General features: G+C 49.9%; 1 protein-coding gene across 1 annotated transcript in view; it reads right to left on the reverse strand.

The window, feature by feature from the left end:
- ndst2a (N-deacetylase/N-sulfotransferase (heparan glucosaminyl) 2a) overlaps positions 1-13104 on the reverse strand; it is a 79411-nt gene that overhangs the window by 28812 nt on the left and 37495 nt on the right. Inside the window, exon 2 of the mRNA XM_060073036.1 lies at positions 9432-9514. The gene's annotated coding sequence lies outside the window, so the exon portion shown is untranslated. The remainder of the gene's footprint in view (positions 1-9431; positions 9515-13104) is intronic.

Genomic DNA, 13104 nt, shown 5'->3' on the forward strand with positions numbered 1-13104 from the left:
AAGCTTCACTTTACAGTACGGGAGGAAGCAGACTAAAAATATACGCACATTGCAAACCTTTCCCTTCACTAGCTGTCAAAACAGCAGCGCAACAGGGGCGGGGCTTGTATGTGTACATTAAGGCAGTGTGTGTGTGTGTGTGTGTGTGTGTGTGTGTGTGTTGAGTAAGCCCTGTGTTGACGACTGAAGGCTATAGCAGTTTAGTAATCACAGCTGTGTGTGCACACAAACACACCATACGGTGCACACACACACACACACACTACGGCCCGCGCATACATACACACACACACACACACACACACACACATCAGACGACACCCACACCCACACACAAACACACCTCAGTGACAACATTAAAAATAAATGAAAAACGGGTCAACATAGGAATGTTCAAAGAGGATAAAGAAAATAAAACATGGACGAAAAACATCCAGTTTGGACGAAAAACATCCAGTTCGGCTTTTATTTCCGCGTTACCGCCTCGCTGAGAATAAATGGGAATGTCGTTCTGCATTTTGTCCAGAGAAACCGTTGAATATGCGTGTTTACTCTCGCCGGGTGGGAGTGAGGTGGGTGACCTTACGCCCTGTCGGTTGTGTTTAGATAACTCTGCGTGTTCCGTCTCCTCTCCAGCACAACTACGGGGTCACAGACCCAGCGGCCATCCCCCCCTGCCCCGGGCCCCCAGCAGACATCACCACCCCGGGGGTAATCACATGTCAACCGCCCGTCGGTGTGCGGGGCATCGCACACCGTCTGTGTGTGGTCGCCTCGGCGGAGCCTGGGAGTGCGTGTGTGTGCTGGCCGGCACACAGCTGCCATCGTGTGGGTAGGAACCCGAGATATTATACATCGGAGGCTTGACTCAGAGCCTCCACTCCCACTCAACCCTGTGTCCTCGTTACTTAAACATGTGCATCGGTTCGTGTAAGCATGGGCTTTTGCTTGTCTGTTTGTGTATGCACGCATACACACGGCTGTGTGTGCGTGTGTGTAGAACTGTGTGTGTATGGGTCTATGTTCTGACTTTTAGGCATGTATGCAAGCATATCGACGCCTATATGCAAGGCTGTGTGTGTGTGTGTGTGTGTGTGTGTGTGTGTGTGTGTGTGTGTGTGTGTCTGGGTTTAACGCTGTGTGTATGTGCATATGCTCTGACTTTTAGCATGTCTGTTATATATTGACAGCTATATGCAAGGATGTGTGTGCCTGTGTATGCATGGATGGATGTGTGTGTGTGTGTGCTCGGGCTTTGACTCCGAACTTCGTTATTCGAATATCAAAAAAGAAATCAAAATTCAAACTAATATTAGGCAGCCCTTAATATTGGAACCTGTTATGGGCAGGCCAAGAGGGAGAGACGTCGGAGAACCCGACGCAGTCTATTCATAATATTGTAATGACCACGGAAGAGGCAGTGAATGAAGTATTCATTAGACAGCGATTTATTAGATACCTAATAAACCGTTGGAACACGCAAGACCGGTAAACGCGGTAAACAAACCTCGCGAAGCCCAATCCGGGTCTTACATCTTGGGGAAAGACCTTTAACGCATCACGTCTCCGTCCCCTACAGGAAGCCCTACCGGAAAAGCAGATCACAGAGCGCCCGGGTCCATTAGCCAATCCCAGCGCTTGCTGACGCCAAGACAAACACAGGTTCCGTCGTTAAATACGATGTTAAATTTGAACAGCGGCTGGCAACACACGGCGCACACCAGAAGCAATTCCAATATGCAAATAGCGCCCATTGAATAGCGAGTGTTTTGTTTGCTCTCCCCCAGTCTTACTGAGGTGTTTATGTAGAAACACATCATCAGCAGCCATACTTCATAACCACAGGAATTACATCTGCTAATTGGCATCAACAAGCGCGTCGCCGACCTGCTCCACGGCGCTACGGCGCAGGCCGGCTAGCTGAGCCAGCGCCTATCTCTGGTATACGTTTTAATGTTTTAATGTAATCCCGTAATCCCACCCTCCAGCCCAGTGCGCGCCGGCAGCCTCAGAGATATGATTATGTGCGTGTGTGCAGCTGCTGTAGTCCTCCCGTTCTCCTGTCTTCTGCGATATCGCTGCCGCCGAGAACCAGCACGACCAACGGCGGAACTGTTTCCTGTTGGAACCCGAGGGAGCGCGTCTCGGCTCAGCCTCACGCCGAGCGGCTAACGATGGCGTCCGGGCACCACTTCCGGGGCCTCGCGGCCGTCCTCCCGCTCCTCCCCCTCCAGCCTTCATCGATCTCCACAGCATCTGCTGTGTTAGCCGTTTAGCCAGAGCCGCAGCACTACCGCAGGGTTAACTCCCAGACACTTTGGTGCTAATTGCTAGCATTAACATCAGTATTATCCAATTACAGCGGAGGTGCCACCGCAGCCAGTAGGCGCAGTGCAGCGTGGTGGACTGACTGCAGACAGAGCAGAGGTATTCACGGGGGTGTGGGGAAGGCAGCTCTGAGAGTTTGAGGAGAATTGGCGTTGGTGGGGGGGGGGGGGAGAACCTTGGTTGACATCCACGGTTGTTAATATCTGAATTGATGCTCTGGTGACTCCCGTTTGTGTTTGGATCGCTCTCAGCCTGCCCTCTGAGTCGCTTTGTATAAATCTGTCTGCTGAATGACCAAATGTTAAATGAAATGAATGATGACAACTGACCTATTGAAATCAGATGCTTACAGGTTATGTACTGTGGACATTTGGGGATTTTTGAAGACCTTTGATAGGTCGGTATTATCCTCGGCACACCGCTCGCGATAGGACGGTTATATTCTGGGCCTGCCCCTCGCGATAGGTTTGTTTTATTCTGGGCCCAATGACTGTGATAGGTCGGTTATATTCTTGGCCCGCTGCATGTGATAGGTCGGTTTAAATCTGGGCACGCCGCCTGTGATAGGTCGGTCTTATTCAAGGCCTCGTCGCCGGCCCCGGCACCGCCCCAGGGTTGTTTTGGAACGGCCCCATGCCGTCCTGTTGAACCTATGACCCGCCGCCGAGCGATCGAGTGGACGTCAATAAAACCGACCTATCGCAAGCTGCAAGGCCGGCCTTCGCCGCTCGCGATAGGTCGGTTTTATTCTGGGCACGCCCCAGCCTCGTGAGCTCCGGTGAACAAAGGCAGCGGTTGACCATCACAGAGAGCCTCAATGCAACCACATCAACTCATCGTAATCATCACCTCTATTCTATCCATTTCTATTTTTAGTTTGCTCATCAACTGTAATGTTCAATCATGTGAACATTGACGTGCTCGATGTTTGGAAGAGGGAAAAATAATAATGCCGGGCGCGTTTTTGCGCGGGCGCTCCAGAGATGACATGAAACCGCTCAGACAGAAGAAAGCAGCGGATGTTCTCAGACAAATAGACGCTGAACAAATAAAGAGGGAAAATAACAAACACATTATGCCTGGCATTAGCTACAGCTGGGAGCTGTACCGTCGAGACGCTCGCTGGAGAGAGACAGCCCTATCTACACGTCCACACGAGCCACCCAGTGATGTTACGCCAACAAAGATGGCTGATTGCTTTAACTGCTGGAGCACGGAGCTGGCGTTAATATCCCCGAAGAACGTGGTCTGGGGAGGAATGCAGACTTCCCTGCTTCCAATTAATTCACGCTGACCTTTTTAACCGATCTTCACAGCGTCACTCCAAGACCCACTGAGGGGGGGTTTGAGCTGGTTCTGAAGTTCTGTAGGTTGCCGGTTCCATCTCCCCCCTGAACATGCAACGATGCCAATGAGCAAGGCATTTAATCCACTACATTTTTTGGGGCGAATGTTGTTAAAAAAAACAAATGCTATCCGCATTTGTTTGCGACTGGAACTTAAATCTAAAACGGCACAAATATTCACCATCAGAAACCTCCCCTCGTTATTCTGGGCATCATCGTCTGTCTTGAACCGGTGCCAGAGCTCTCAAATTAAACCGTGCTCACATTCCGGAGCCGAGCAAACATCCCATAATTAACAGCTATCTCTAATAAACAGCTACGCACGACAGCGGGGGCATTCCAGCAGCCGGTCGCACGACGACAGACGTTCACCTGCATAGGTGTAACCCGAGACACCCAACGACCCCGGTGCACGCGCGCGCGCACACACACACACACACACACACACACACACACACACACACACACACACACACACACACACACACACACACACACACACACACACACACACACACACACACACACACACACACACACACACACACACACACACACACACACACACAGTGAGGTCATGATCGTCAACGGCGTCTCCTCAGGGAGGGATGGGGGAGCAGTCCTCTCGGAGGCTGAGTTAGTCTCATTGTGTTGCGACTCCTAAAACAGATCTGTCACAGGAGACGGTGGAAGTGATGTTTTCATGCAGCAGATGTCGGAGTAACACTGTTTCCTCGGTGTAGATTGTGCCGGCAAATTGATGCCTTACATAAAAGGGGGGGGGGGTTGCATATGAGGGATACGAATCAGATTCAATAAAGATTCAGATGATTTATCGCCTTGCCGTCACGCAAACAATGAGTAATAAACCGACACACATACACCCCGACACAGACACACACGACACACACACACTCTAAAATAACTAGGTAGGCCCGGGCTTCCCCACAGACCGGGTGCCACTGGGTGTTCATATACAGTATATAGGGCTGCTGTCAAAGGGAAACCATTGCTGTGATCTACTGGTTTACAATGAAGCCTGGTCCAGGTTTTTGTTTGCGCACTAGATTTTCTTTGCCAGCTCTTTAGAATAGTTCCCATTCGATTCTGCCTGGATGCTCCTCACAGATATAAAACTAAAGTCTTAATACACTGCTCTCGTTATTCTGCTGGACCTCCTTTCTTCTGTCAAGGATAAAGTAGAGAGAATGTTGTACTCCATCCCTCGCTCCCCGACAGAGGAGGAAGGGATGGAGAGAACAAGGTTGTCTTTTCTTTAGCCCGGCGCCAGGAAACTACTCATTCCTGGAGGAACCCTGGAGCAGCCGAAGACCACACAAGAAGTACCTCGACACCAGGACCCCAGCAGAGATCAAGCCAAACTTTAGGTTCATAAACATCTTGTAGTATGAGCTCTCCTTACCGAAATACCCCTCTTTAACTAGCTAACTACCTACACCAAAACCATCTTTAACTAGCAAACTATCCACACCTAAACCATCTGTAACTAGCACACTATCCTATCCGAAAACAACTTTAACTAGCAAACTATCCACACCAAAACCGTCATTAACTAGCAAACTATCCACACCAAAACCACTGTTAACTAGGACTCCATCCACCCATGCACTTGTTGGTTTCTGGCCAGTCCCCATGTCTACTACTAACCCCAGAATCTAACAGACTAACTGGGGTTTAATTCAGAAGCCTTTCCACAGAGGAAAGATTTGTGTCCACAAAGCATGTCCATAGTGTCTCTACGTGTTCGGTGTGTGCACGCGTTTGTGCGCGTGTGTGTGTGTGTATGTGTGTGCATTCGCTCACATCCTGCATGTGTGTGTGCATGTCGTCAATGTGTCTGTTGGGGGTGTAGTCTGTGTCTCTGTGTGTGCAAACAAGAGCAAGGGATTTACTTAAGGGCTTTCGTTTTAAAGGTCTGTGGGGTGCAAGCATAATTAACACCCAGCAGAGACAGAGAAACAGAAAGACTGTGTGTGTGTGTGTGTGTGTGTGTGTGTGTGTGTGTGTGTGTGTGTGTGTGTGACAGAAACACTGAACAGAAAGGAAGGACTCCTGCCTTTGTGCACACATGCGCACCAGACTCATGCACACTCACTGGTCAGCTGCTCTCGTTCCGTGCGCACGGAAACATCTCAAAGATTGAAAGCGACACACACAATCTCACACACACACAGCCCGAGTGGACAATGGACCACACACACCGCTGAATACGGTGCTGCTTCTAACAGGAATGGACTCTTTGTACCGGGAGCCACAGGGAGACAGGACAGAACGAGGGGCGGATAGAACACACACACGAGAGAGAGAGAGAGAGAGAGAGAGAGAGAGAGAGAGAGAGAGAGAGAGAGAGAGAGAGAGAGAGAGAGAGAGAGAGAGAACGAGAACGAGAGAGAGAACGAGAGAGAGAACGAGAAAGAACGAGAGAGAGAGAACGAGAGAGAGAACGAGAAAGAACGAGAACGAGAGAGAACGAGAGACACAGCGAGATAGACGGACAGAGAAAGACAAAGCAAGCGCGAAATACAGACAGAAAGAGAGAGAAGGAGGAGAGGGGAACAGAGGGGCAGATAGAACGACAGAGACAGACAGAGCGAGAGAGACCGACAGAATGCGAAGGGGGGGGGGAAGAGAGAGAGAGAGAGAGAGAGAGAGAGAGAGAGAGAGAGAGAGAGAGAGAGAGAGAGAGAGAGAGAGAGAGAGAGAGAGAGAGAGAGAGAGAGAGAGAGAGAGAGAGAGAGAGAGAGAGAGAGAGAGAGAGAGAGAGAGAGAGAGAGAGAGAGAGAGAGAGAGAGGAGGTCTGAATGGGACAGCCTTGTCATGCTGGTGCTGTCACAGGTCGGGAGGCTCCCCTGCGGAGGAAGGGACCGCCCGTAGCAGAGGCACAATGTGGCGTCAGCATGACTCCCATCAGCGGCGTGTTGGTGAGTGAGGGGAGAGGCAGGCCGCCGATCTCTGTGTGCGAGCCTCTCAATGGGTGAGTGGAGAGAGAACAGTAGCTATTCATTCAATACGCGGTGCCTGAACGAGGCCGACCCCAGACCCATCTCTGGTCACCAGCTCACCCTGTCCCTGGGGACAAAGGGATAACACACACTGCTCTGTAGCCCCACCTGTCTGGGGGACAAAGGGTTAAGACACACTGCTCTGCACACCTGGCTGAAGGGGATGGGGGGGGGGGGGGTTCAAGGTGACAGCAGGTGACTGTGGCGCCATGGCAACAATGATGATAAAGGAAACGGATGTGCATGTGTTTATGAAAGGCTACGTTTCAGAAACAGAATGACAAGGATACGAGGACTGGGCACAAGGCGAGAGGGTGAACACAGAACCCTTACGACAGGCATTGAGGGGAGACACAAATTTAATATGGATTCAGCAACAGTACCGATTTCAGGGGACAGGGGACACTCAATGTACCGTATCTTCTGCACTATAAGGCGCACCGGATTATAAAGCGCATCTTCAATGAATGGCCTATTTTAGAACTTTTTTCATATAGGGCGCACCGGATTATAAGGCGCATAGAATTGAAGATACTGCAGTCAAACGTTTGACTGGGGTTGCGTTATGCATCGACTAGACCGAGCTGTGCTAACGGGAATGACAATAAAACGGTCAGATAAAGTCAAACTTTAAGCGTTCTGACAACTCCGTTCTCTCCCATGGTAACGATGTTCAAACGTTAATTTGCATATCAACAATATCTACCAGCCTTGTTCAGTTGTAAACACGTAAAAGAAACACAGTCTGATACCGCTAATTCAAACGTTAGTGCATAACTCAACATTGTTCAGTTACGTACAACAAGCTCACTTTTTCAGTTCATTCCCCGTCCACGAATCCCTCGAATTCTTCTTCTTCAGTGTCCGAATTGAACAGTTGGGTTGAGTACAGCATCCAACATGCCCGGCTCCCTCTCGTCATTATCCGAGTCAGTGTCGCTACTGTTGCCTGGCAGTTCAGTGATTATTCCTGCCTTCGTGAAAGCTCGGACCACAGTTGAGACTGATATATCAGCCCAGGCATCCACGATCCATTGTCAAATAGTGGCGTAAGTCGCCCGGCGCCGTCTCCCCGACTTGGTGAACGTGTGATCGCCTTCTGAGGCCCCGTCTCCACGATGCCGATTTTTTTGGTGAAACCGCATAAGTCTTGTGCGTTTCGGCCGACCGTCCAGACGGAGCCGCCGAATCCAGTGCCCGAAACCGCACATTTCTGAAACCACCCTCGGAGGTGGTTTCAAATCTATCCGGACCGATGCGGTTTCGTGTTAGGATTCGTGTGGACGCCTGAAACGCAAACGATGACGTCATTAGCCCCCCCACCAGCTGGGGGTCCTCAGAGTTGCGTTGAATTTTTTATTTATTATTTTATTTGTATTCTTTTTGTAGCTTTAAATAAAGCCCCTTGATAAATGTAATTACTAACTGTACATTAAAAAGTATTTCTGCTCAATTTAAAAGGTTGAATCTCCTCGTGACTGAATGTTTGTATACAGCGCGCAGGCTTGGTGCGCTTGGTGCGCTACTACAGCATTTCTACAGCTCAATGCGGTTTCGAAATGACAAAATGACTTCTTTATGGAGATATCCCTGAACCGCATAAATCGAAATAGGATCGTTTTCGCCCGTTTCGGCTCCGTGTGTACGGGACCTAAGTGTTCGTGTGTTCGCCATATACAAGGCGCTCCGGATTATAAGGCGCACTGTCGTTTTTTGAGAAAATTAAAGGCTTTTAAGTGCGCCTTATAGTGCGGAAAATACGGTAGTCTGGATTCTGCCCCAGAACTTGTAATGAGTTTAGACAGAAGAAACTAAATGCAGTCTGAATACATCAGAGCAGGTCCATCTAGTCACTCACTCCCCCCCCCCCCCCACACACACACCAGTGTTGTGGCGCACCAGATGTGAATATTTCCCAGGCCCATTAAAGCCAATGTTTTCAAAGCGTGAACGGTTTGAAATTCAATTAAAGCTCCATTGTGCTCTGTTGTTTCCCCGCCCCTCAGCGGACCCAGTGCTGGGTGTGTGTGTGTGTGTGTGTGTGTGTGTGTGTGTGTGTGTGTGTGTGTGTGTGTGTGTGTGTGTGTGTGTGTGTGTGTGTGTGTGTGTGTGTGTGTGTGTGTGTGTGTGTGTGTGTGTGTACGTGTGTGTGTGCGTGTGTGTGTGTGTGTGTGTTTTGCTTTGGTGTGCAAGTGCCAAGGGAGCGAGCGAGACAGTGCGTGTGCGTGTCTGTGTGTGTGCGTATCTGCGTATCTGTGTGCGTCTGTGTGCATGTGCTCGTGCGCACTCCCTGCTACTTGCGCTGTAGTGCCGGTGAGGTAGAGGAGCGCTCCGCTCTACAGCGAGGTGATCTTTTGAGGAGCAGCCGAGAAGCCGTCTTCTTGTTCTTTGCAGGCAAAAAACAAACGGCTCCCTAGGCTCCGCTTCCTGGTGAGAACGGGGAGGCGGCGTCCTCATTTAGGGCCTTTTAACAGCCAGCGTCTGTCTGCAGCAGCAGGCGGGAGCGGCGTCTGTTTACCGCGCGTTTCACAACGGGCTCTTTTTAAATTCATAACTCACACGTGATGCCGCATTAAAACACGCAAAACACACAGAAAGGCTTCACACCCGTTCCCTGCGCACACACACACACACACACACACACACACACACACACACACACACACACACACACACACACACACACACACACACACACACACACACACACACACACGCCGAGAGAGGTTCTTACCGTCTCCGTGGGGGGTGGGGGGGCTTCTCGAGGAGGTCTGAGCTGCGTACGTCGTGGCGAAGAGGCTGTGCTGGAGGCGGTACCTGTGGCGGGGAACACACACGGACAAACAGACGGAAACCAATGTTTAACCTGGCTGGGTCAACATGGAGCGCGTGCCGAGCGGCAGCCTGTAAACACGACAGAGGTCAGCTGGAGCCGGCCGGGGATAGTGGGTGGGGGGGGCGGAGTTTGGACAGGGAGCAGAGGCCGCTCCCAGGCACACCCCACGTGAGCCTGCACGTAGCGCGGCGTCACACACACACACACACACACAGACACAGACACAGACACACACACACACACACACACACACACACACACACACACACACACACACACACACACACAGGATGTAAAAATAGAGGGAAATGAGAGAGACGAGACGTAGGGAGAGCGAGCACAGCTGTGGTCATCGGGGCTCATTGTGGACGCACAGTGGCTGTTCATGAAGGACTGATTTCCTGACGTACACGCACACGCACACCCACCCACACGCTCATCTCCCCAAACACAGTTCAGAGTGATGGTTTGGCAGTGGGATCACACACAGATAAGACATCTGCCTGGGTGTTTGCAGAGCCTTGTGTAAATAAGAAGGATTCTTTGGCTGCATTTGATCATGGTATGGTAATAGATTCCTTGCATATCATAAATAAAACATGCCTCCTATCTTCTTTCATTTCTATGTTATCTATGTTTCCCGGCAGCCAAGCCACCAAGTAAACAATATAAAATGGTTTTGTTAGGACTCAGGGTCATTTACATATCATAGTTTATTTGTTTAGCAGCCGTATCTTTAAGAGGAAATGAAAACTTTAAGAGGAAACTAAAATGATCTGGAGTTTCTGCCTCCTTCCTCGTTATGAACTGTCATAACGAGAAGCTGAGTCATACAGGTCACCCAGACATTTCTCTAGGGACCGAATCTTCACCTTCAAACCAAAACATGACCTGGGGCTCCGAGGTCTGCAGACATCTGCACAATGTCATTCTCTGCTCCCATCGAGCACCACCGTCTCTCCACCAGCCCTCCCTGAAACAACGGGGGCCGCGAACAACCCCAGCATCCTCAGGAAGCTCGGAGGGCCGCTCGGCTAGGAGGCCGTGGGTGTTGTGTTGGGTGTCACCTTGTATCAGACCGAGTGTCGCCTTGTGGGTGTCACCTGCGATCAGACCGGGTCCCTCGCTACAGTTGTTGCGCTACAGGCATCTTACACACATTGAGTGGGAATTTCCGCCGTGTCTCGTCCGATCAGTTCACCCGATCAACTGACATCTGCATCCAGAAGCCCCGACTCAAACTTTCCACCCTCGTACCTCTGTTCGCTACGCCATCTGCCATGGTCGTTATGAGCGACCGCGCAGAGCACAGCCCATAGTCTGCCACACGGGGCGGATGGGGGGCCTACGTCTCCAGATACAGAACGACTGCGTCTTAAGCAGCGCGGGTGCGAGGGAGAGCAGAATACTGCAGTAGGACAAGCGAGAATACAGCCATTGTGCTTTCCGCTGTGTGCTACGTCTTTACTTCCCCTGGTGGAACAAGCTCCCCATAGGCTGGTAAAAGAGGAGAGTTATAGCCGCAGCCGTGGCGGCTGTGAGTGCGTGTTGAAATAGTCCTTACGATGCATCGCACATAAATAGCAGCGTGGGAACAGCAGCCATAGATCACCATGGAGAAGTGGGAGGAACTCATGTACAGCCAATAAGAGGCCTATATCTTATCTCATAACGCCGTGATGCCTGTGTGTGTGTGCGTGTGTGCGTATGTGTTCTTGTTTGTGAGTGCGTGTGTCGTTGGTGCACGAGTGCATGCGTGTTGAAGGAACATCTCTATCATGTCTATTCTGGCCCGTTCCTTACAACCTGATGTAATCCCCTTGGAGGCTGTGTATATTGTCTGGTTGTGTATTCATTAAAATAGCGTGTAACGCATCCCTCGGTTGTTCTTAATTACTCAAGTCTTTTGCTTAATTGAGTTGAGTTCATGAAGTTCAACCAAACCTCCCAGGATGGAGTCTCCTCCCTCTCAGAAGAGTGTGATTAATTGGCCTCCCTTAAAAAAGACGAGCGATATTAAACACTGTTTTGATATAGACTATTAAGAAGAATCGGCTTGCTTCTGTACACATCTGTGAAGAATGAGCCGTCTATTGGGGTAATAACGCTACACCAACAGCCAGTCATCATCCATGGACTGTTTCTACATTAATATTACTAATGATGGTGATATTATGCCACCAGGTGAGAGTTTGATTAGCCATTACAAGACGTTTGAAAATCTGTCTTTTTCTGTGTGGGCATGATTGTCCACCTATATGTCTGCTGCATAGAACATCTACCAGCCTACCCAGTGGACTGTAGCAAATGTTGCTGATCTATCCATCATACATCTAGGGGGACACTTCCACTCATGAGGTCACTAAAACAGGAAAGGGCAGATTTTCAAATGGCTTCGTTCTAACGGCTTACCACAACCCTTACACATGGTAGCAAAATATCAACCCTTTAAAACAACGTGCATAAGACCAGATAATATGTTGCCTCAGCCCTCGTCTTGGGTAAACCTGGAGGCAAACTGAATGAATAACAACCAGTCCAGGAGAAAGGGGTAAAACACACCTTTTTTCAAAGGCCACAAAATACTTAATCAAGTAAGAATCGCCTTGTTTGCATGGGCTGACGAACTGCCACAGAACACAGCGATTCCCACAGGGTACAATATGTTCCCTGGGATTCCTGCTACCTCGCACACACTGCGTTGATCAAAGCCCCGATGCGGCGCTTCGATTCAGTAGCCAACCAGCCATTTTGTTTGTGCGAACACGCCAATTTCTGCTCCGTGTTAAGCACAGCGGCCTTGTGTCAGGGACAGCGACCGCAGAGGTATTGTAGAAGATATACTCTCTTAATGCGTGGACCTGTAAGGGCTCTTTTTGGCATTACCAAGCTCTGTAAACAGTGGTTTGTAGATTATGTTTTCCGCGGGCAGGTTTGAGCAGTGACACAGAGTAGAAGATTAGTGTTATTAGAGTGGGTGTAACTCGAACCGTTGTAGTTCCAACAGAAGGAAACGAGAGAGGCAAACATTAATAATTAATTCTACAAAACAAAATGCATGCACTGTACAGCCTCGGCCATCTCGTTCAGATGATCTGTCGTGAAGGCCATTCACTGATCGGGAAAAATGAAGTGAAGGATCCTCACTGAGATGGGAGGGATGGAAGTGACAAGCTTCAAGGACAGAGTCTGCATTAGATCCGGTTCTAGAAGAAACCTCATGCAAGTATGCATTGGTTAAACACCCAGCAATAGGTGTTTGAGAGGGAGCCGACTGCTGCTGGCCCCTCTGTACGAAGCGGAGTGCGGATGTAATCTGCCCGTCACTCAGGATGAGCAGAAAACATGCCAGGGTAACCCGTCAGAGATACGGCACGACTGTCACACTGTCGTTGTGTTCCTTCAAATCAATAGTGCCATCCTTCCTTCTTTCATCGCTGACGGTAAAACGTAAGTGCTTGCATCAAAAGAGGCTTGCACATTAGCGTTTGTGAACTTTAGTGGGTTTAAAATGATGGCCCCAGGCTTAAGGCAAATGCTGAGATATGCTCGTCGAATGGGCAGCAAGTCC

This window comes from Gadus macrocephalus, chromosome 15 (assembly GCF_031168955.1).
Source record: "Gadus macrocephalus chromosome 15, ASM3116895v1".
Classification (NCBI taxonomy): domain Eukaryota; kingdom Metazoa; phylum Chordata; class Actinopteri; order Gadiformes; family Gadidae; genus Gadus; species Gadus macrocephalus.